Source organism: Vicugna pacos, chromosome 11, assembly GCF_048564905.1.
Source record: "Vicugna pacos chromosome 11, VicPac4, whole genome shotgun sequence".
In the NCBI taxonomy this organism is placed as follows: Eukaryota; Metazoa; Chordata; class Mammalia; order Artiodactyla; family Camelidae; genus Vicugna; species Vicugna pacos.
The window spans coordinates 86,638,625-86,660,903 of NC_132997.1; the positions used below are offsets into that span (position 1 = coordinate 86,638,625).

Consider the following 22,279-nt stretch of genomic DNA (forward strand, 5'->3'; position numbering starts at 1 on the left):
GGAAGCCCAAAAAATGCAGTCCAGCGGCGGGCACCCATGCTCAGGGAAATCTCAGAGATAAATGGCTATTCAGATAGCTAGCAGTCTCCGTCCTGTGCCATTCTGGTTTGTCATCTGTCTTCACAGACTAACATGGCAATAATGATGCTCCTGTTTGGTTCAGCCCTGGGCTCCCCATCTCTCATGTAGATGCTAGAAAAGCAGGGAACACCAATGTTGAAAAGTTAAATATCTAAATATCATCCTGTGCTCAGCTAACACACAAGACAAGTCAAGCAGTACAACATTTATGGTCAATAAAAATTCCTCTTCTAAGGGCAGGGCAATGGAGGTTTACTCACTTTATTTAAAAGAGCTTTGTTGGTTAGATTAAATGCTGAGTTATTCCTCTTTTGGGCCTTAAAAGCTCTCCATTGAGAAGAGATGGTGAAGGCCATAGACTTGCCCTTTAAGTCCGTAATCAAGGCCCAGCCTGAATTCCGCAGGCTTTGTTCCTTCCAAGGGCAGGGAAAGAAAAAAGTGACAGATTGACAAGGAAAACTGGTGGGTGGTGAATGCACTCTCCCCAAAGAAGGCTTTGGGAGCAAGAGAGATGGGCCATCCCTGAGTGAATGGGTTCAGCCAGAGAGATGATCCAGATAATCCAATAAAACACTTCTTGTTTTGGTGACTAATCCACCTGTCATACTCTATTTCCAGGAGCTCAAACTGTCACAAGTGATTCTGAGGCTTCATGTTCACTTTCTGGTTGGCCCAGGATTAAATTTTCATCTCAGGCCTCTCTCCAAGCCGTCTACTTATGTTTTAGGCAATAGCAGACTAAGTAAGAAGAAATTAAGATGGGAGCAAAACCATTTCGTACAGCTCAGGTCTCAGTGCTTGTGATTTGGGGTTTGCCTGCTGCTTTAGATGATGTGTGTTCCTCAAGTCCTTGCCCTCCGAGGCACACTGGATGGCATGAAGGCCACCTGTGTACGTGTCTAGCTCTTATAGCAGGTGGAGAGGTTTTGAGGAACAAGTCTCCATCCCAGTTTGCGTGGCCTTCCCGGCATCCAGGTTGGCTCCTGATACATGGTAAGTATTGAATCAGGGTTTGTTGAGTTGATGACTTCATTCAGATAACCAAGGCTGCCTGTGGCCCTTTTCAGTTAACCTAGTTTGCCATTATCAGCAGCATAAGTTATCTGAATGCCATGTTTCTTTCATAGTTGCGTGTTTTCTAGCTGTGACTCCATCTTCCCCCTGCCTCATCTTCCCTCTAAGAGTCCTTTGCTGTCTTTAAAACAGGAAGGAGTGCCTATCAGAGGCTAGAAGAATCTATGCACCATAAAAATTAATGATACGGAAAACCATTTGGTAGTTTCTTACTATACACTAAACATACACTTTTGCCTTAAGACCCAGCCATCACACTCTTGGATATTTATCCCAGAGAAATCAAGGCTTATGTTCAGACAAAAACCTGTACGTGGTGTTCATAGTAGCTTTATTTGTAGTAGCCTAAAACTAGAAACAATCCAAATGTCTTCCACTGGGTGGATGGTTGAACATCCTCATCTATCCACACAGTGGAATACTCTTCAACAATAAAAAAGAGAACAAACTTCTGAGACAAGTAATGTAGTGGTTAGCTAGAGTTGCTGTAACAAAGTATCACAAAACAGAGAGGCTTAACCAACAGAAATTTATTATTTTATGGTTCTGGAGGCTAGAAGTCCAAGATCAAGGCTAGCTTTTGGCAGTTCCCTGGCTTGTGACAGTATAACTCCAATATTTACATGGTGTCTGTGTCTAAATTTCTCCCTTTTATAAGGACACCAGTCATTTTGGACTAGGCGCCCACCCTGCTCTTGTATGACCTCATCTTACCTAATTACATCTGCAGTGATCCTGTTTCCAAATAAGGTCAGATTCTGAGGTGGCAGGAATTAGGACTTCAACATACGAGTTTGAGTGGGACACAATTTAACTCATAACATATAACAGCAGGAATCAAGGCATTATGTTTAGTGTAAAAAGCTGGTATCAAAAGATTTCATCCCTTTATGTAACATACACAAAATGACAAAACAGTAGAAACAGAGCGCAGAGTGGTGGTTGCCAGGAGACAGGGACGGGGTGGCGGGGTGAGTCTATAAAGGGTAGCACAGCACAAGGGAGTTTCTTTGTGGTGATGAAATAGTCTGGATCCCATTTGGTGGCAGTTATACGAATCTATATGAGGGATCAAATTGCATTGAACCACACCCTCTGCCCCCAAAGCACAGGAGTGTGTATAAACTGGTAAAAAACTGAACAAGGTCTGTAGTTTAGTTAGCAGTATTATGTCAATGTCAATTTTCTGGTTTCAATATTGTGCTAGTCACATAAGATACAACCACTGGGGGAAGCTGGGTGAAGGGTTCATGGGACCGTTCTATATACTATTCTTACAACTTCCTATGAGTCTGTAACCATTTCAAAACAAAAAGTTACAAAAATTGAACAATATTGCTATATTGGTGGGTGAGGGGAGGAAATGAGACACTGGGGGCATAGATTGGGTTAAAAAGTTTCTCCTGATATGGTCATAATCCTAAAAAGTCTCCTCACCTCCTAAATTCCATGACATTTGCAATCATACCACCTTCCTTCTCTACAGCAAAATGAGGAGCTATGTTTAGGTTAGATGGGCAGCAGAAGGCGGAGACCAGAGCACAAATATTTATTCATTTCCATCCAGACTTCTACCCAGGACTTGATTTTCCAGATTTTCAGAAAGATCCTCTGTCTAGACCCCAGCTTCTCAGATCAGCAATTACCCAGTGCTTTCATCCACCCCTTTCCTTAAAGTCTTGGTGCCTGGGGAGCACCTCACCTACCCTGCAGGCTTGGGGACCTGGCTCTATCTGAGGCTGGGGAGTCTTGTCCAGCCCACACCCTGCCCACCTCCAGCTTTACCTGTGCACAGAGCAAGGCTACACTCCCAAGCCAGACTTACTGCATGTTCTCATCTGGATCAAACCACTGGCAGAAAAGCTGGCTTTGCAGTTTCCAAGCCTCAGTTCAGATGACCTGGGTTCCAGGCTGCCTCTGCTGCATGTACTTAGGCAAGTTGCTACTCTTCTTTACCTCAGTTTCCTCAACTGTCCAGGGAGGATAAATCCTTTGTATCTAATCCTGAAGCCAGGAATATCCTAAAGCTTAAACATTATAAACGATGGGAAGGTTTCATGCAAATGCAAGGTTCTGCTATAAAGACCTCATAATAATAGCCTAATAGTGGTTAATCATTACGCATCTTCCACAGACTAAGTACAAATATTGCCTCTTAATTCTTGTGTCATGGACCTCCTGGGGTTATACCAAGTTCATTCCATGCCCACCTAGGAAATTGCCCCCCAACCCTGTTCACTGTGACTATCTCTAAAAGCTACAGAAATTTTTGTCTCTGAGTCTTGACCAAGAAGACCTGGGGCTCTGTTTGCTTTCAAGGGTCTTTTCCCGAAGATTCCTGGGGCAGTGGCATGACTGAGCCAGCATGACAAGCTCTCGAGAGCTGAATGTGCCAGACCTCTTCCCAGGCCTGGGTCAGGGACACCACGGTGGGGCTTGAAATCGGCCGTGGTGAGAATATTTACACTGTGGAAATCAGCGAACACTACAAATCAGGGCTTTATGTTTGTTGCCCCAGGAAGTCAGTCTTCCAGTCTAGGCAGATCCATTGCAAATGGGTGTATTCAAATATCTACCAATTCCCAAGGTGGATGGGAGGATTTGGCCACCAACATAAAATAGTAATTATGAACGTACTTGAGATAACTGTTCTAGAGCTTACTAGCTGTGTTCCCAAGGACAATTTACTTATCCTCTCTAAGTCTATGTTCCTTCTCTATAAAAAGAGTATATTGACAGAGTCTACCTCCCACCCTTAAAGCACCTCTCATTTTAGCTTTTTTTATTGTACTTTTGGTTGCTACTGTTTTTATTATGAGTTTCCTGGTCTCTGTAAGAAGGTAGTTTTTAAATAGTTGACCATCCCACTCTTCTAAGAGATGTATAGTGTAATATTGTGAGAACAGACTCTGGAAGCTTCCACCTGTGTTCAAATCCTCAGTCTACTACTTGTTAGTGTATAACCTTGGGCAAGTGTCTTAACCTCTCAGTGGCCCGATTTCCTCATCTGCAGGGTGGAGATTGCAATAATATCTACCTCTTAGCATCATCCTGAGGATTAAATGAGTCAGTGTGTGTGGAGCACATGCAGCAGCGCCTGAGTCATACATAGTAAATACTATTGGGAGTTTGCTATAATTACACTGAAAGGGATTGTACTGGGTTAATTAGCATCCCCCAAGAATTCATAATCTTCCCAGAACCTCAGGATGTCATCTTATTTGGGAATAAGATTGCTGGTAGGTGTAATTAGGTAAGATGACACCCGGGAATAGGGTGAGTCCCTCATCTACTCTGAGTGGAAAGAAGAGGCAAGGCACAGAGCTAGACACACACAGAGGGAAAAGATGTGAAGTTACACAGGGAGAACGCCGTGTGATGACAGAGGCAGAGATCGGACTGATGCAGTGGAAGCCAAGGAATGCCTGCATTGTTGGCAATGTTCAGAAGCTAGGAGGAGGCAAGGAAGGATTGTCTCTGAGAGACTTAAGAAGCAAGTGACCTTGCCAACACCGTGATTTTGGACTTCTAGCCTTTAGAACTAAGATCATAAATTTTGTTGTTTTAAGTCAACCATTTTGGGATAATTTGTTACAGCAGCCACAGGAAACTAATACAGTGATCCTGTTGGAGAGATTTGGATGAGGTTGAAATACAGATTTCCCCCACTATCCAAAAGCAGAGTGTTCCTATGAAACTCTTCATAAGCCAAAATGGCATAAAGCAAAGAAGAAACTACTCTTTTTTTTTTGATTAAAGTGAAAACAGATATAAAGCAGGTCTTCCATAAAAGCAAAGCAGTGTAAATTGAACTTTCAGAGAGTGAAGATACCTTATCCACTGCCTTGCTTTCAAACCCCACTACTTGTGTGTTTTTTGCTACCCTCTCTGCTTTTGCTCTGTTGGCTCTTTCCCCTGGGTCCAGGCTCCAATAGCAGCTGACCTCTTAGCAGCTGCATAGTGGGTCTTGGAGGCAACTTGGCTGGGAAACGTGTGAGGCCTGCAGGCGGCTGACCCAGGTTTCACAACGCCCCCTCGTGAGGTCTGTGGGCTCACCCCTAGAGTCCCCCATGATCAACCTCCAAATATCTGCCCTGGAAAGATGACAAATACATCAATTTGAAAGACGAATTCGAGTTTGTGATTAGCCTTTAAAGGGTTCACACATCTTACCTTCTGAGATGCCACGCACCTCTCTTTGCCAAAAATTCTATTTTGCTGACTCTCTTATTTTTCGTGGTTGAAGGGAAAGATTTTCTAAGTTCTTTTGGTATATTACTGGCTGTTCAGTACCTGCCACACACTGATGTCACACTTCATAGCGTAGCGGCATTGGAGTTCCCGACACTTAAAGGAAAGAATTGCCAGCCTATCATATTCCGGGCACTGGTCTGAACTGTTATTTACATGACATAATTTTAACTTCCCTGTGACCCTGAGAGCTTGTCATCATGATCCCTGCTTTGCAGAGTAGGAAACTGGGACCTACCCAGAAGGTGTATGTGACTTACCCACGATCACAGAGCCAGAGTCAGGGTTGGGATTTATTTGAGCCCCTGAGGTCTGACTCAAGGCCCAGCCCTTTGCCACTGTACTGGTGTTGATGAAAGTGTGGCCCATGGGACGTGGGTCCTGCAGGTGCCCATGAAAAGAGGCCCCAAGGTAAAATACGTTTGAGAAAGGGTGGCTGCAAATGACAGCTCCCTCCTTAGAGTTGCCAAAAAACCCCACAAACACCCTGGTAAGTCTGATGAATACTTTTTTGGTGTAAGTATACACCACGTGATTCAAATCAAAAGAGCCTCCTTTTTTTCACCCTCTCAGTGTGGCGACTCTGTTCCTGGACACTCACTAATGCACACTTGTAGATTACCATCTCCAAGAGATCCTGTTTGATTTCTCTTAACGCAGACGTTTTCAAACTATTTGGAAAAATCCTTTTGGGGACACATTTTGGGAACACGTGTTACACCATAAACATGGTGCCTCTCCATCAGCCTGTCCATTTGGCTTTTAAACTGGAATAAATCCACAAAGGGCAAATTTGTTTTCACACCCGAGCGATTCCCACTGCCACCTTCACTGCCATTTCATCAACGTAGGACAACTACCTAATTGTTTCCTATCCCATCCCCCCTAGTTTGTCACATGCTGCCGAAGAAATCTCCATAAAGTACCCCTTGGGTCACGCCAGCTTTCTGACCTAGTAAGATCTCCCATTCCCACATAGGATAGAGTTTGGATCACTTCACCTGCTCTTTGAGAATGTAGATAAACTCACTCTGGCCAATTTTTCCCATCCCATCATCCATCCTGACCTCCCCTCCACTCCTGCCAGGCTGCTCACACCCATTCCCAATTCTCTGACACTTCTACCTTCAAAACTTTACTTATGGCATCCCTTGGCCTGGGAAGCCCTGACCTTCATTCTCCATATGCCAGACAAAGGCCTGGCTCCCGCCTGTCCCTGCCACCAAATGAAATCAGCTAATTGTCTGACTCATGCATTTTGCTCTCATATTAATTATGTTAAAGCCTTGTCTTGCTATGTGTGTGTTGTATTGGCTGCATATATTTTGTATTATGATTAGAAGTATTCTGGTATCTATTTAACTTTTTATGGAGTTTCTTCTAGGCTTTCTTTTTTAAAAATAATTTATTCAGGTGAAATTCATATAACATCATTAACCATTTTAAAGTCAATGATTCCATGGTATTTAGTACATTCACAACATTGTGCAACCACTACTTCTATCAAGTTCCAAAACATCTTCATCACGCCAAAGTGAAATTCCCTACCCATTAAGCAGTTTCTCCACACCCCTCCCTCCCCCAGCCCCTGGCAACTATCAGTTAGCTTTCTGTGGCTCTGGATTTATCTAGTTTGAATATTTCATATAAACGGAATCATACAATAGGTGTACTTACCTGGTTTCCTTCATTTAGCATAATGTTTTCAAGGCTTAACCCCCATTGTAGCATGGATCAGGTATGCCATTCCTTTTTATGGTTGAATAATATTCCTTTGGGTGTATATACTACAATTTGTCTATCTGTTCACCTGTTGATGGACATTTGGACTTTTCTGCCTTTTGGATATTGTGAATGGCTGGTGGTCTTTCTTGTATAGCGTTTTGCTTGATTTATTTTCTGTAAGAATTTCTCAGTGGGGATGTTGCCAATGGGAAAAACTGAGTCTCTGAGGAGGAACTGCCCTTTGGATCAGTCAGGGAGCAGGGAGGAACTAGATGGTCCTTTCAAAGTGGAGAATGAGTCAAGGTTAATGAAGGTGCTATTGATGGAAGTTACCAGCAGGTGCAAGGAAACCAGTAGGGGTGGGGAAGTGCCCTGAGCTGGAAACAGCAGGAAGCCGTGTGTGCCCCTCGGCCTGCAGGGGTACGGAGAGAGGCTGTTGCTAGGATCCAGAGAGGGTTCTAGGCCAGGGCTGCCTGGCAGGGACCAAGGCCTACAGAAAAGAAACCCATCAGCCAACAATCCACAGCCTGGGGGTGAGACAGCTGGGGGCATGAATACCAGGATGTCCCTCCTCACACCCTCCAGACTCCTACCTCCATTGGCCAAACCCAAGTGGAAGCCAAGGGCAGGGAAGCCAGCCCTCCAGACGTAGAACAGGGGAAGGATGGAGGGTGTGTCTGGGGGGTTGTGGCAAACAACCTATAAAGTATTGCTTTTGTCCCACGGCCTGAGTCAGGACTTGAACCAGGGTCTCCTGATCCCGGATTCCACACTCTTTCCAGCTCCAGAGGCAAGTGCCAACTGGCCCATCTCAGATGCATTACTGATGTCCCTGCATTTCCCTTCCACTGCCACTCACTTTCCGCATCCCTCTAGGGGTCCCCAGGAGTCAGGGGTCTGCAGAGGTGCCTGGTCCTGTCTCTGGCTCCCTCTTCTCATCCTCCCTCTGCCGCCGTGTCCAGTCTCCAGCTGTGCTCCCTGGCTCTGCACACCAAGTGAGGCAGGCCAGGGGGCCCCTGGGGATGGAGGCTTTTCTTCTTTCTCCCTTGTTCATGTTCATTCTGAAGCCATAAGAGAGCTCTGGAGAGAAAGAGCTGAGAAAATCAGGGGCCGAGAGTCTGTTGTGAAAGGAGTCCTTGGAGACAATGCAATGAGTGCTTAGCGAGGCCTGAATGCGGGGCTTACTGCGGCACTGAGCCCTCCCAGAGGCCTTTGTATGGCTCTCTATTGAATGTTACTAAGCCCTCAATGGGCCCCCATTGTGCTCAGAAGAAACCCAAACCCCCCACCCAGACCCACAGGGCTCCGGCCGCATCCTGTACCACTTGCCTTCCTTTCCTCCCCACGCCCCTTCCTGCAGCCCTGGGCACACCAAGCCTGTCCCACATCCAGACCTTTCCACCTGCTGGATCTGCTCCGGGGCTGCCCCTTCCTCTCCCTGGGAATGGCTTCTGCTCCTGCTCCTGGTCCCCCACGAAAGGTCACCTCCTTAGAAAGGCCTTTCTTGGCCTAAACCAGATCCCCCTTTCCCTGATCCCCCGTTTTCTGTCTCGGCACGTCTGCACTGCTCTGTCTGTTTCTCCCAAGGGCCTGGACGTGGAGCTGGCCAGCCTTGTTCACCGCTCCACCCGCAGTGCCCACCAGAACCCAGCGCAGAGCAGGCGCTGGAGATGTGCTCATTGGATCACAGAGGGGGTGACATTTTTTAACACTTCCACCATTTAGATATGACCTCTATTTGGATTTCTGCTCTTACACACAAATAACGTACAAAAACATCTCTAAACATTGGACTTGGGGGCTGCACACTGTGTCTTTTGTCAGCAGAGGTTCTGGCTTTTCCTGTGGTTTCCTCTATGCACATCCTCCTCGACTTACATCCTAATAAACCCATCATAAGCTAAAAATATTAAGTTGTAAATGCATTTAATACAGTACACCTAACCTACGGAACACCAGAGCTAAGCCTCACCTGACTTAAACGGTCTCAGAACACTTACATTAGCCTACAGTTGGGCAAAACCATCTAACACAGAGCCTACCTTATAATAACGTGTTGACTATCTCATGTAACATACTGAATACCGTACTGAAAGTGAAGCCCGGAATGGTTGTCTGGGTACAGCCTGGTTGAAGGTGTATCGGTTGTTCACCCTTGTGATCCCATGGCTGCCTGGGAGCTGAGGCTTCAGCCCAGCATCACAAGAGAGAATCAGACCACGTCTCGCTAGCCCAGGAAAAGGTCCACATTCAAAATCTGAAGTACGATTTCTGCTGGATGCATATCACTTTCACGCCATCGTAAAGTTGCAGAACTGTAAGTCGAACCATTACGAGTCGGGAATCCTCTGTAGCTGTTAGGATTTAGGAATATCCATTGCTCATGTACTATAGTAGTGAACTGTGCTCATCACCACTCTGTGGGTTTGAGTCCTGGCTACTCAGTAATCATGGGGCCTTGTAAATAGGTCTTCTTTTCCTTCATTCCGGTCTCCTTCTCTCCCTGCGGCATGTGGCAGGTGCTCAAAAGACTTGATTATTTAGATTAAATGATGCAATGGTGACCTCCTTCTCCTCTGCTAATGAAGAGTATCTTGCTGGCACCAGCTGGTAACTGGTAGTTACTGAACACGAGCAGGCAACTTGGTTCTCAACTCACTTCACCTTACTGTTAGGATCTGAAGTCTCTTCTAACTGAACTTTTGTCGTGTGAACAGTGAGCTAAAGGTTCTATAATAGCGACATTGGCTCTGGAGCGCGTTATTGCAGGGCTGTGGTGGGGATGCTCTGGAGCGAGTGGCAGCCAGGGGAAGGGTGGGTGTGACCTTTGGACCAGTTGTGTCACTCACTTCCAAGCTGAGAGGCGAGGGCAGTCTCTTCACCTCTTGGTCTTTAGTTGCCTTGGTTTTCTTCCCTGTGAATGAAGATGTCTAAATGTCCTTTCCAAGGTCAAGGATTCATCAACCTATCACCCCACTACCTTTGTGTGCTAGTGCTGCCTTCTTCACCTAATCGAGAAATGTCCAAATAGAGAGAGTCATTGTCAACCTACTCAAGGAAACAAGAGACCAGGTGGAGAGACTAAAGCCCATTAAGCAACTCATCTTCACCCATGAGTACGACACTTCCTTCCACTTCCTCTCTTCTTTCTCACTTTTCTCTCTCTCCCCCTGCCTCAGCCCCGCCATCCCTTTGCTTTCTTCTTCTAAAATTCAAAACAGTGAGGAAAGTAACCTTCCAGCTCCACAAGACTCAGCACTCCCATTAGGCCCTGTAGGATCTGTCACTTCACCCTGGGACATTTCAAAATCAACTTGTGTGCTTTGGCAAAAACCTGAAAAGGCCAGGTTATGGTCCATCTTGCAGTTTAGCTGTGCACAAAGGAGAAATATGCTTGTGCTCAATGAAGAGCAACTATTGTAATTGTTGGTAAAAGAAACAACTGTCGCTGTTCATATGGGCCCAGTTGTTTGGAAGCAATTCGTTCGGTGTGGTGGTTAGCACGCAAGACTCCTTTAAGCCTCCTAGCTCAGGATCCATTTAGTTTTACAAGTTAAGCCAAAGTCCTTTTTTTCCCCCCATAAGTGCCTTTTCTTATTCTTGGATAAAAAACAATAAACCATGAAATATCTCTATTGAAAAATGATATGACCCAGCCCTCCCCGAGAATTCAGGGGTTAAAATGTGGTTTGAGGCTTAAAGGCCCATTAAGGTACGACTGGATTATGACGAGATCCTTCTGAATGGGAACTTTACTGCACTTTGACTTAGAAATGTAATCTAGCTCTAGGTCTTCAACATACAGATGCCAAATACAGCTTTTGGAATACATTAGTGCTGATGAGGGCAGCAGCTTGGCATGGCCATTTGAAAATACGCTTCCTTCAGTCTCTACTTTCAATGACCTAGAAAGAGAACCATTTCCCCATTTGGCACTGGGAGAAAATGGTAACCTAATTCTCAACTAGGGAGGGTTATGAAATTAATATATGACACAGGTAAATTGCACGTGAATTTTCTTAGGACTCCACCATCTTGATTTTGAGATATATATCATAAGGTTTTGTTTTTTGCCAGCAGAAACGCTACGCCATCAAGTTGAGTATTCACATTTCACACATGTGGAAACCAGGTGCCACAAGGGAACTGACTTGTCCAAGGTCACCCACTGGTAATGCCCTGCTCAAACTGGTGAGACTGAAGTTTGATGAATGTGAGGTTTAGTACTTTTCAGAAGGAAAGTTATGGACCAGAAGAGTTATTTATTTATTTTTTCCCCCAGCAGTGAAATACTGTGTTGTAGTCTATTGGGAGTGATTGCAGACTCTGGAGTCATACCACCCTAGGTTTGAGGTTTAGCCTTGTCACTTACAACACTAGGTAATTAGACTGACCCCTAATCTTTCTAAATTTTCATGTTTTTCACTGATAAAATGGCAATGATGGGAATGACAACAGAGGTTGCCTCATGGGTAGCGATGAGGATTCAATGAAACAGAGTAGGGAAGTGGGAAGAGCACAATCACTGAGTGACACAGCACTGAGGACAGGACAGACAGGTTAGAACCAAGATGGTGGACGATTCGACTTCCAGTGGACCTTGAGCCTCATTATATGCTCGTTGTAATATATTAGCATGCTAAATGACACACCCACAGGTGCCATGATAGTTCCCAGGCTGACCATAAAAGATCAAAAAGTAAGTGGGGCCCAATTCCTGGAAATCCTGCCCCTCCCCTCAAATAGTTGGAATAACGCTTCTACTCATTAGCATATGGAATTACCAAGCCCATAAAAACTAACAGCTCCACACCTCATGGTCACTCTCTCTCTTGCCTTCTGAGACAGCCTGCACTCTGTCTATGGAGTGTGTATCTCCCTGAATAAACTTACTTTCCTTTTATTACGCCTCACTTTTGAATTCTTTCCTGTGTGAGACAAGAACCTAGTCTCTGATAACGGCTTTGTGTATGGCAAGGCATGTGACGAAGACACTTGATGAATCATTGTTAGTGTGCCTCTCAGCCACATCTTAACTAATTCAGATTTCATAAAGAGAGTCAGCAGTCTCAGAGAGAAATGAATGTTCTATATTGTCATGCGCTCATGTTAGTCTCTGTGTTGAATTTTTAGAGGTTAAAGTAGGACATGGGGGTTTACCCTGGATAGGGAGTTCACAGTGAAATCCTCCAAAAGCAGCTCTCAACTGAGGCAAGATTGATGTTCATAATGGCCAGATGGGCATGTCAGAGAAATTACAGAATTTTTTAATATAAATGCCTGGCACACAGAAAGCAACCAACAAACGTCTGTTAAATTAAATTACATTGAACAAGGAGGTGGGGAGGTCTTGCCGCTAAATTTAACAGAACCCACGAAACACACAATCCATTTAAACTTTCTAATCCCACGCAGCAGGAATGGCAAACACCGCTTTCATATCCTGTTCCCAGGGCAGACATCACTAATCCATCCTAGCACTCTTATTCCCCAACCTGATGTTTGTATGTGTGACTCTCCCACAAGGCATGCGTCCTTGAAGAGTGCTGACAGATTCAGTTTCTTCTCTATCTCCCACAAATCTCATAAAATAGATGCTTAATGTTTGCTGAATGGATGAGCTCAGAGGAGTTTACGAGGTTGCCCAAGGCCACACAGGAAGTTTGGCCCTAATTAAGTTTGACACCAGTAGAGAAAGAGACTTAGGAGTAGGCAGATGGAGATGAAAACACTATCTTTATTCCTCTCACAGGGAGGCTGGAGGATGTGACTTGGCTCTCAAGGCAAGCCAGCATCAGTGAACTGTCAAAGGGTGAAAGCCAGATAGAGACAGACTTACCCTCTCAGACACAGGCAAGCCTGAGGTCCAAAGCGCGCCTTCACTTAGTGGCGCCCAAGGAGTAGAACCTAGCAGTTAAACGTGGAAGGACAGAGCTGAAGGGGAGTGTTCTGCAAGCAGGTGGCTTGGAACAAAGGCAGGAGAAAGGGTGGAGCCACTCATGCTCTGACTGTCTCCCCTACCCTCTCCAGCTAAGTAGCTCTTCCTCCCACATAGCTGACAAGACTGAAGGAGGCCAGTATTGGTACCTGATGCCAAGGGGTTTCCCTGAAACATGAGGAGACTATCAGTATTCCCCTAATAATAAGCCTGGACAATAAACTGAATGCTCACCTGAGGGATTTAGCCCAGTACCAGTGGCACAGTGAGTAGCTACTAATGTGAGCTCCCCGGCCACACATTACACACATTACTGCTCTGGAATTCTTACAAGAGGATTCAGAAAGCCTCTACTGCTTAGAAGAAAATTAAGAGCTTCCAATATTGCTGGGTCCACTCAGTGTCTCATCTTTATTTTTTCCCCCCACTTCATCATCTACAAGAAAAGGTAAAGCACATTTTTGAGGAGCTGGACTCCCAGCGAGCATGGTGACGCCACAGCACGTGGAGAAGAAATTGACTTGGGCGACCCAGTGCAGCCTGGTCAATGGGCACAGCCATGCTGGCCACTCGTCACCTCGCGGGGCTGGATCGGCTCTCCGCCACGGGCTGCAGGGGCCCAGGGTGGGATTGTTCTTCCCTCCACAGCAGTGTCACAGCCGTCATCTACCGCATGGGGAGCTGTCCCTTTGGGTCACCAAGGGCAAAGCAGTTCAGACCAGTGGAACATAAGGGGATGTCAGAAATACATATTGATCCTGGAAATCATGTTAAGAAGGGAAGTGCGTTGGACACCTTCTCAAAATGGCTCGGTGTGCGACCTCTGCCATCTGCTATCTATATAATCACACCCAAGCACCAGTTACTTGCAACTCACAGATTGTGAGGGCACCATGGTTCTGATCACCGGCCTGCACTTACTTCAGCTGAGTGCAGTGAATCTGAGCTCAGAAGCTGCTGTGCTCTGAAACCCATCACCACGTTTGTGCTAACGCTGTGATCCCCACTGACTGCTCTCAGCCTGTGATACACACAGGGACGTTAAGGCAGGTGTGTTCTAGGGAATTGGGACTCCTTTGACGGGAGACTTTAGCTGGAGGATTTTTCAGTGGCCTTGCCAAATTGTCCTTGGACTACGTAGCAATCTCAGATGCTACCACCCAAGCGCCCTTCGTTCCTGTCTTCCTCCCTCCGTCCCTCCCACCCTCCCTTCCTTCCTTCCTTCTTTCCTTACTGCCCTCTCTTCTATACTTGGGGTCAGGTTTCCATGGTGGTCTGACAGCTCTCCTAATCTCTCCTAGCTTCCTCCCCAGTTTGTCTCATGGACAGTTCCTCTGTTAATTTCTTGCAGTTTAATTCTATCTTGGTGTCTGCTTCTCAGAGGACCGAGGCTAACACACCATCTGAAGACTTGACTTGGCATGGTGGCTTCAGGGTAATCAGGCTTCCTTCCTGATGGCTCAGGGCTCCAAAAGTCAAAGCCCCAGTGGACAAAGAGGAAACTGCATTGCCTTTTTGACATAGCCTCAGAAGTCTTGCAGCATCACTTCTGTTGCTTTCTATCAGTTACAAGTGAGTCACAGTTCTGCCCAGGTTCAAGGGAAGATGTAGACACCATCTCTTGATGGGAGGTGTGTCAAGGGTTACATCACAGAACAGCACACGGGATAGAAGATGTTGTTGGAAAAGACAATCTGATATACTAGACAAGGGGTTATTTGTCGAGGCAAGGAGATTATTCTAGTTATCTATTTCCGGGTGACAGATCATCCCAAAACCCATGGCTGGAAACGATTCTTTTATTCTGATTACCCCTAACCTTTTGGAAGGTTCATAGTGCTCAGCTAACATCTGACATCTTTGTGCCTTTGCAGTGGCTGGGCTGGAGTCATCTGGGACGGAAGGCTGCCTCCTGTACGTGTGTAGGGGGGCATTCTGAGGGCCAGTTGACCCTCAGCTGGGGAAATCAGCTGAAGCACCTACAGATGGCCTCTCCAGGTGGCCCCAGCTTCCTCACAGCATGGCAGCAGGGCTCCAAAAGCAAACATCTTAGAGAACCTGTAGAAACTGGTTCCCCTCTTAAGATCTAGTCTTGGAAGTCACATGGCATCACTTCACCATGTTCTATTCATTAGAAGCAAGTCGGTGAAGCCAGCCCATATTCAGGGGAGAGGATCCAGACTCCACCTCTCGATGGGATGAGGATGTGCTTTAACCCGCCACAAGGAGTGTTGCATTTGCCATTTGCAAGGAGTCCTGTGGTTCAAGCCTGTGGCGGATAGACATCCTGAAGTCCCATGCTTGCGGGCTGACATACTTTTAGAAGAACCATGGAGGGGTGATGAGTTCAGATGGCAGTCAAAGATGGCCTTGTTCCCAGCCAGCTTGTCCCTTGCAAGGTTGCTGGTGGGTTTGTTTTATTTGTGCCCCAAACCTCAGCCACATGGATAGTTGGTAGACGATGTGGGATTTGAACACTTGTCTCTTTCTCACTCTCATTCTGGATCTCTTTTCATTGTGCGGGGTTAACTGAACTCTAGGCTTCTCATTCATTTCATTTTCCCAGTCTTTTCCAGAGAGAAACACCAGGCTGGATCCTAAATTACTCTAGGTACCAAGACGGATAATCCCAAGTGCCACTGACTTTTCTCTTCTCCCTGTTAAAGCTGGCAGTGTCTTATGACTATGAGTGTATATATATCTAAAACTCACAGCAGTTCCTTTGCTGCTATCTCTTTTCGTTTTGCCTTTCCACCCCTCAGTTCACACATGAGGTTTTTTTTTTTAAGTTAAGAGAGTGAAGTTAAATCGCTGACATCTGCCACTCAATCTCACTCAGCATCCTTGTTCCCTGGATTCTTCTCGATAGAACTTAAGACTCTTTGTTATTCCTAGTTTTTACTTTCTTTCCTTTCTGGGTAGCAGGGAGGGGCGGGACAGTAATGAGAGAGAAAGTAGTCAATTTAGCAGTTCCACCAAAAGTTTCACTTTTCATGATTGGTGATAACTACTTTTATTTTTCATGTGGTGTGACAAAGACCAAGGTAATTACTAAGGTAAAACATGTTAATGACATCAAGACTGTATTACTTGACTAACATCAAGACAAACTCTGAGGACAGAATTATCTATTTGTAAATAAAATTAAATTGAATTAATAATTATGTTTTTATACCTTCCTCTTCTAAAAGATCACATCCTAACAAACCAAGTCTGGAATAATCTTTAATTTCATAACTGGGGGCACGTGAATTCCATTTTTGCAGCAGGGCTGTTGTTAGACATCCAAAGGCTGACTCTTCAACATTAGCAGGTGTCATTCCAGGGGAAAAGAAGAGAAAATTGTCATTGTTTCTTTTCAGTTGTGACAATAGCTCACATTATGTTAAATGCTAAACAGGTAATCACTGTTACAAATAAGCTAATAGCAAATCTGCAGAAAGTCTGGCAGTTGTTATTTTGAAGCCTTCTAATGCTTTCTATTTGTTTTTGTTTTTGTTTTTTTTTTTGGCTGAGGTGTTTATTTTCTGTGATGAATATTTGTTGGTCCATTAGAGTTTCCATATGCCTATGAGGTTGCATTTGACAAAGAAGATCACTAAGCACTCTCTTATTGGGTTCTCTGGGTTGTTATACGACACCCCATTAGGGTTCTTGCCATCTCGTTGTTTCCAGTCATGCCAGCTTTCCAGTGTTTTCATGCTGTTCCTCTAGGCTGACATCCCGAGTTATCAGGAGTTGTTCTTTCAAAATACAAGGCAGAAAATAGAACTACTATATGATCCAGCAATTCCACTTTTGGGGATATAGCCAAAGAAAACAAAAACACTAATTCAAAAAGGTCCATCACCCCAATATTCATAGCAGCACTAGTTATAACAGGCAAGATATGGAAGCAATCTAAGAGTCCAGAAACAGATGAATGGATAAAGAAGATGTGGTGTGTATGTGTGTATACACACACACACATATATATATACACACACACTCACACATATATATACACACACACACACTGGAATATACATTATATACATTGTACAATATACACAATGGAATATTACTCAGCCATAAAAAGAATGCAATCTTGCCATTTGCAACAATGTGGATGGACCTAGAGTGTACGATGCTAAGTGAAATAAGTCAGACAGAGAAAGACAAATATTCTGTTATCACTTATGTGCGGAATCTCAAAAATAAATAAACATATAGAGAACAAGCTAGTGGTTCCAGAGGGAAGAGGGAAGTGGGGAGGGGCAACATGGGGGTATGAGATTAAGAGATACAGACTACCATGTATAAAGTAAACAAACAACAAGGATATATTGTATAGCACAGGAGAAATAGAACCATTATGTTGTAATAACTTTAAATGAAGTATAGTCTGTAAAAATATTGAATCACTATGTTGGACAACTGAAACTAGTATATTATAAATCAACTATACATGGACGAAAAAAAATACAAGGCAGAACCTGGAGCAAGGGGCAAACTCCATAGGTAGCTCTGGGCCACTCTGTTGATTCAGGACCCTGAGTGAACATCATTGGAAAGGTGGTGAAAAAAATCAACTTTGGAAATCTCAGCATTTCCAGGGGCCACAAAGCCACCCCTTCATTTTCCTCACAAGAGGTTAAGAGAGTTTCTTTGGGAAGCACAGGAAGAAAATGGCAAAGCTGAGACCAGAATCCTGGCTTACAGGACCCAGGACCTGACCTCGCCCCTGTGCTCAGTTCTGTGTTTGTGGCTAGAATCCAACTGGGCTGGTTCTGTTGTGCTGAGACCCGGGATGGGAAGCAAGGCTGGGGCATTCTTCTCCAGGCTTCTAGGCGTGAAGTGGAAGAAGAAACACAAAGAAAAGAAAGAAGTAAGAGAATCCCACTGCCTCACACGGTTTTGCGTCCCCAGGATGAGTTAGAAAACAGTCTGTTACTGACACTCAAGGCAGAACTGAAAAGTTGTGGAGTTTGCTTGGAGATTCCATCGCGAGGTTTATTATTCTGTAGGATGATGAGCAGCCTGCCTGTGCCTGCTGGTCTGAACTCTGGGCTCGTGGAAATGCCTAAGGAAGGAGGGGGGTGGATTTTAGAGGAAAGCACAGTCTTTGAAAAACATAAAAACGAGTAGAGGCCACCATGGGGGCCTCGGCTCACTGGCCTTCACATGGAAGTTTGTCCTTTCCTGCTGCCTGCAACAGCAAATTGTTCTTCCCAGCCAGCTCCAAGCGCCTTGTTTTAAAGGTTTAAAAATAGAATGATAAGGTCTTGTAGAGCTGTGATGAGGCGTGGTCCACCCTGTACCCTTGCCTTGAGCTGTGTCTGACCATGCAACATCACTGCTCACAATGAGCCTCAGATGCCCTCTGGATGCAGTGCCCACGCTGATGTGTGACATGCAAGTCTCTTCCAGATGTCGCAGAACTCCCTGCAGACCCTCAGCCTCATCTTTCCTCGCCTTCCTGGTTCCACTGTGCCCAGCTTGAGTCGCGCTGCCCTCCTGGCCCACTCACTCATGCCTTCTCCCTGGCGGGCTCTCTGCTGAGATGCCTGCCCTCCTGCCAGATTCAGCAGATTCAGTGACTGAAACTCATTCTTCATGACAAAGCTAGGGCCACCTCCCCTGGAAGGCATCTCTGATAAGGCCCTCCCTCCCTGCAGGGATGAAAGGGTCAAAGGAGAATCCAGAAATTCTCAGACTTGCAAAGTTAAAGGATGTCTCTCCAGCCAGCAAAATCTTTTCGAATGAGGACACAACTTCAGGAAAAATATCAAAGTGACAAAGTGACAGCCTGGCCATCATGCACTTGTTCTAAACTGATTGGTTAAATGTTCCTCCTTTAAGTCCTTGCATTTGCACACATATTTCAGGTTAAAGAGTCCCAAGGGAGTCCCACAAAGGCCTGTTCAGTTCAAATCATCTGTAATTAAGTCTAAAGAAAGAAGCAAGTCTGGAAAAAGATTGTGAGTCTGCTATTGGCCCACAGAGCTTCCTGGAGTCAAACTGGTTAAGCAAACCAAAAATACCTAACAGAGTTTCTGAGAGAGCTGAATGGCCCAAAGTACCACCAGCCTGGACTAAAAGAGCCAGTGATTATTCAAGATGTCAAACAACCCTTGGATCTCTAGTTTATGGGATGGAAGCATGCTGTGAAAGCTGCTCAGCTCCCAAGATGGGCATATTCTCCAGTGGAGGGTAATGAAAAAGGAAGGTTTCCCAGAGAGTCTGGCAGGAGCCATGGAGAGGAACAGGCTGGGCAGCTGCTCCCAGAAACAACCAAAATCTAACACACACACACAAAACTGGCTCAAGCAACTGTGAGCCTTAGCAAGACCAACGTGTGCAGGGTAGACCAGCAGGTTGGAGACCCAGGGAGGAGTTGTTGTGCAAGTCCAAAGGCAGTCTACTGGCAGAATTCTTTCTTGCTTGGGAGAGGTCAGTCTTTGTTCTGTTAAAACCTTCAACTGCTTGGATGAGGCCCACCTGTGTTATGAAAGGTAATTTGCTTTACTCGAAGTCCACTGATTAAAGTATCAGGCTCATCCAGAAACACTTTCTCAGAGATATCCAGAATATGTTTGACCAAATATTTGGGCATCATGGCCCAGCCAGGTTGACACATCCGATTAACCATCACAACCCCTCACTGACTGCTGGGTGTTTCCCATTCTTCCCGTTCCATCTGGGAGTGTTTGCTGTAGCTATTTTATCCCTGTATTGCATGTGTGTGTGTAGATAAAGGGGTGCCAGTAATGTAGCTTTTAGTTCATAGTTCTCCACAGCAAGAAGAGCCACATCTAAATCTGATATAGATCATGAGGTCCTTGGCTTTTAAGCTTGATTGAGTGAGGCTTTTGGACTGTTTTAAGGAGGGGAGGTGGGAAAGTAAATATTTGTGACCGAGAGGGCAGACTGTAGTAGATTGGATGATGGTCCTCAACTATATTCACTCTCTCCCACTCTCTACATCCTATATTCCTGTCTCTACAGTAAATCTTTATATTAAAAAAAAATGGCCTTGGTCCTGGCCATTTGACTTGCTTTGATCAATGAATATGCACAGAAGTGACAGTATGTGAGTTCTGAGCAGAGACTTTAAAAGACATCACATGTTTTCACTTGCCTCTTTGAGCTTTTGTTCACCTTGCGGACATGAGGCTTCTCCCACCTGGGTCCCTGAATGAGAAGACACCAGTTGCTGAGCTAAGCTAATGGCAGCAAAGCCCAGCAGAGCTTAGTAAAGCCACAGCTAATCTACAGAACTTACTCTCCCTAGACAAGGAATAAATGTTGCTTGAGTCATTGTGAAACTGGAGATGTTTGTTACTGCAGCAAAAGCTGACACATACAATCAATGTAGCTCACTAATGTGATCAAGTGAATGAATTTTCCTCTCCAAATGGGAAAGTTTTAAGTTAGAATTATGCAGATACTATCCCAATTCCTCACCCTATTTTGTTCTTATTCAAAGGGCAAATATTTTAAAGACATATTATAAGTTTAAAATATATTATGAAATTTTGGACAACATTGTAAACTCTGGGAATGTACTCTGGATGGCTCAAAGAATTTGGTGTTGAAGGGACAGAAACAGTCCATGGCGATCAAGCTACAAAAGATTCCCAAGCACAAGCAGCATCACAAATTGAGTCGCCCTGCTGTCAAAAGCGTCAGGTGACTCAGGAGGACCTGCACAGGGAAGTCTCTACTTCCTCTGGTGCTTCTTCACTCCTCTTTTAGTTGGAGTTTGGGCTTGATAAAAAGGAAAAGAATTTGAGGTTTCTCTTCTTAACTGTGTCAACAAATTCCAAAAGGCATCTTCAATTAAAAATAAAACTTGAGAAAGCACAACCCAAGCCTAAATCACTTGGGTAACTTTTGTTTTCTGGAAGAGATAGAAAGTCTTAAATCCCATTCATTTTTTCCTATTCTTTTCTCTCCAGCTCTTTGCTTAGTTTGGACTGGGAAACTAAACTAGTCATTTTCAGTTCTGATTCCGAGGCCCAATTTCTCCATAATTGAGTTTAAGTTTCCAGCTCTGTGGGAGGATATAAAGTTATTTTTGCTATTATAACTTGGGTTGAGTTTTTGAAAATGAGAACATGCGTTCTGGGCAACAAAAGACTCAAATTCACAAATGCAAGAAGTGACCTTGTACATACAATCATGATGCTGGATCTTATGCAATCCATCTGGATATTTTAAGAGCAGGGCAGACCAATGAATGTTCATGTAAAAGGTTAGAGAACTAGGTTAAAGGAAAAAAAGGTATCCTTCTCATCAGTGTGACTCATCCACCCCCCCAGGACTAGCAAAATGACTCAGACTTTTAAGTAGGCGACAATGCTTATAGAGAAATATGACCTAGCGGTTTTCATCAGGCCTCCTCAGTTGGCTGGTTGTCACCGTTTTTGATTCTCCTGTGCCCCCGAGGAATTTGGGGTATTTTGGTAGGGTATTTTGGGCCTTTTCACAGAATGCTCCAAAGGGCCCTGCTGACAGTTCACAAGTAACCCTCTGAAGGTCTAGATTCCAACCATCATCCTCACAAATGCTGTGGTTGAAAGAGCTGAAGGAAATTTCTGATAAAACTACCAGGAGAAATTAAGCCCCAAGGTCATGTTCACAAGCCGACAGGGCCTGCTTGGAGCAGACCTTACTCAGATCCAGAATCAGAGTCCATCTGAAGCCGGGGTTGGCTCCAAGAGCACAAGCCAGGTTCCCAGGCCCTGTGGCCATGCCTTTTGTCTCTGTTCGTCTATCTGGAAACTGGAGGCACTGGTTTGCAGAAAGAGACCATCAGGAGGCTGGGATTCATATCAGCTTTGCCCAGGCCAGCGGGGGTCACTTCAGGCTGATTTCTCTGGAGTTCATGTTCTTCATCAGCTGAATGGGGATGATCCTATCTGCCTCCTTTGTTGGGTTATAGTCACAAACAGTAAGACCTTGTGCTTGGAGCCTTTGGAATGTTAGGACACACAAAGGCACTCAGAATTTCAGCTATTATGTTATTGAGGAGAGGCCCTGCTGTTAGGCATGCTGATAGCTTTCAGGCAACTTCTGTGTCTATACTAGTGTGTTCAGAGGGTTTACAGGTAGAAGAGAACAAAACTAGGGCTGGATTTGGTGGGCATACAGATGCCCACAGTATGTTCCCTAAAAAGGACAATTTGTGACCGTGCTCAAGATGGCATGTTCTGTGCTCCATGCCCT

At 45.0% G+C, this 22,279-nt stretch overlaps 1 long non-coding RNA gene across 2 annotated transcripts in view; it reads left to right on the top strand.

The window, feature by feature from the left end:
* Positions 1 to 9,153: 9,153 nt before the first annotated feature.
* Positions 9,154 to 22,279, top strand: part of LOC140699434 (uncharacterized) — a 64,782-nt gene continuing 51,656 nt past the window's right edge. For both annotated transcript variants that reach the window (XR_012077597.1, XR_012077596.1), the window contains exon 1: positions 9,154 to 9,448. This is a non-coding gene — a long non-coding RNA (uncharacterized lncRNA). The remainder of the gene's footprint in view (positions 9,449 to 22,279) is intronic.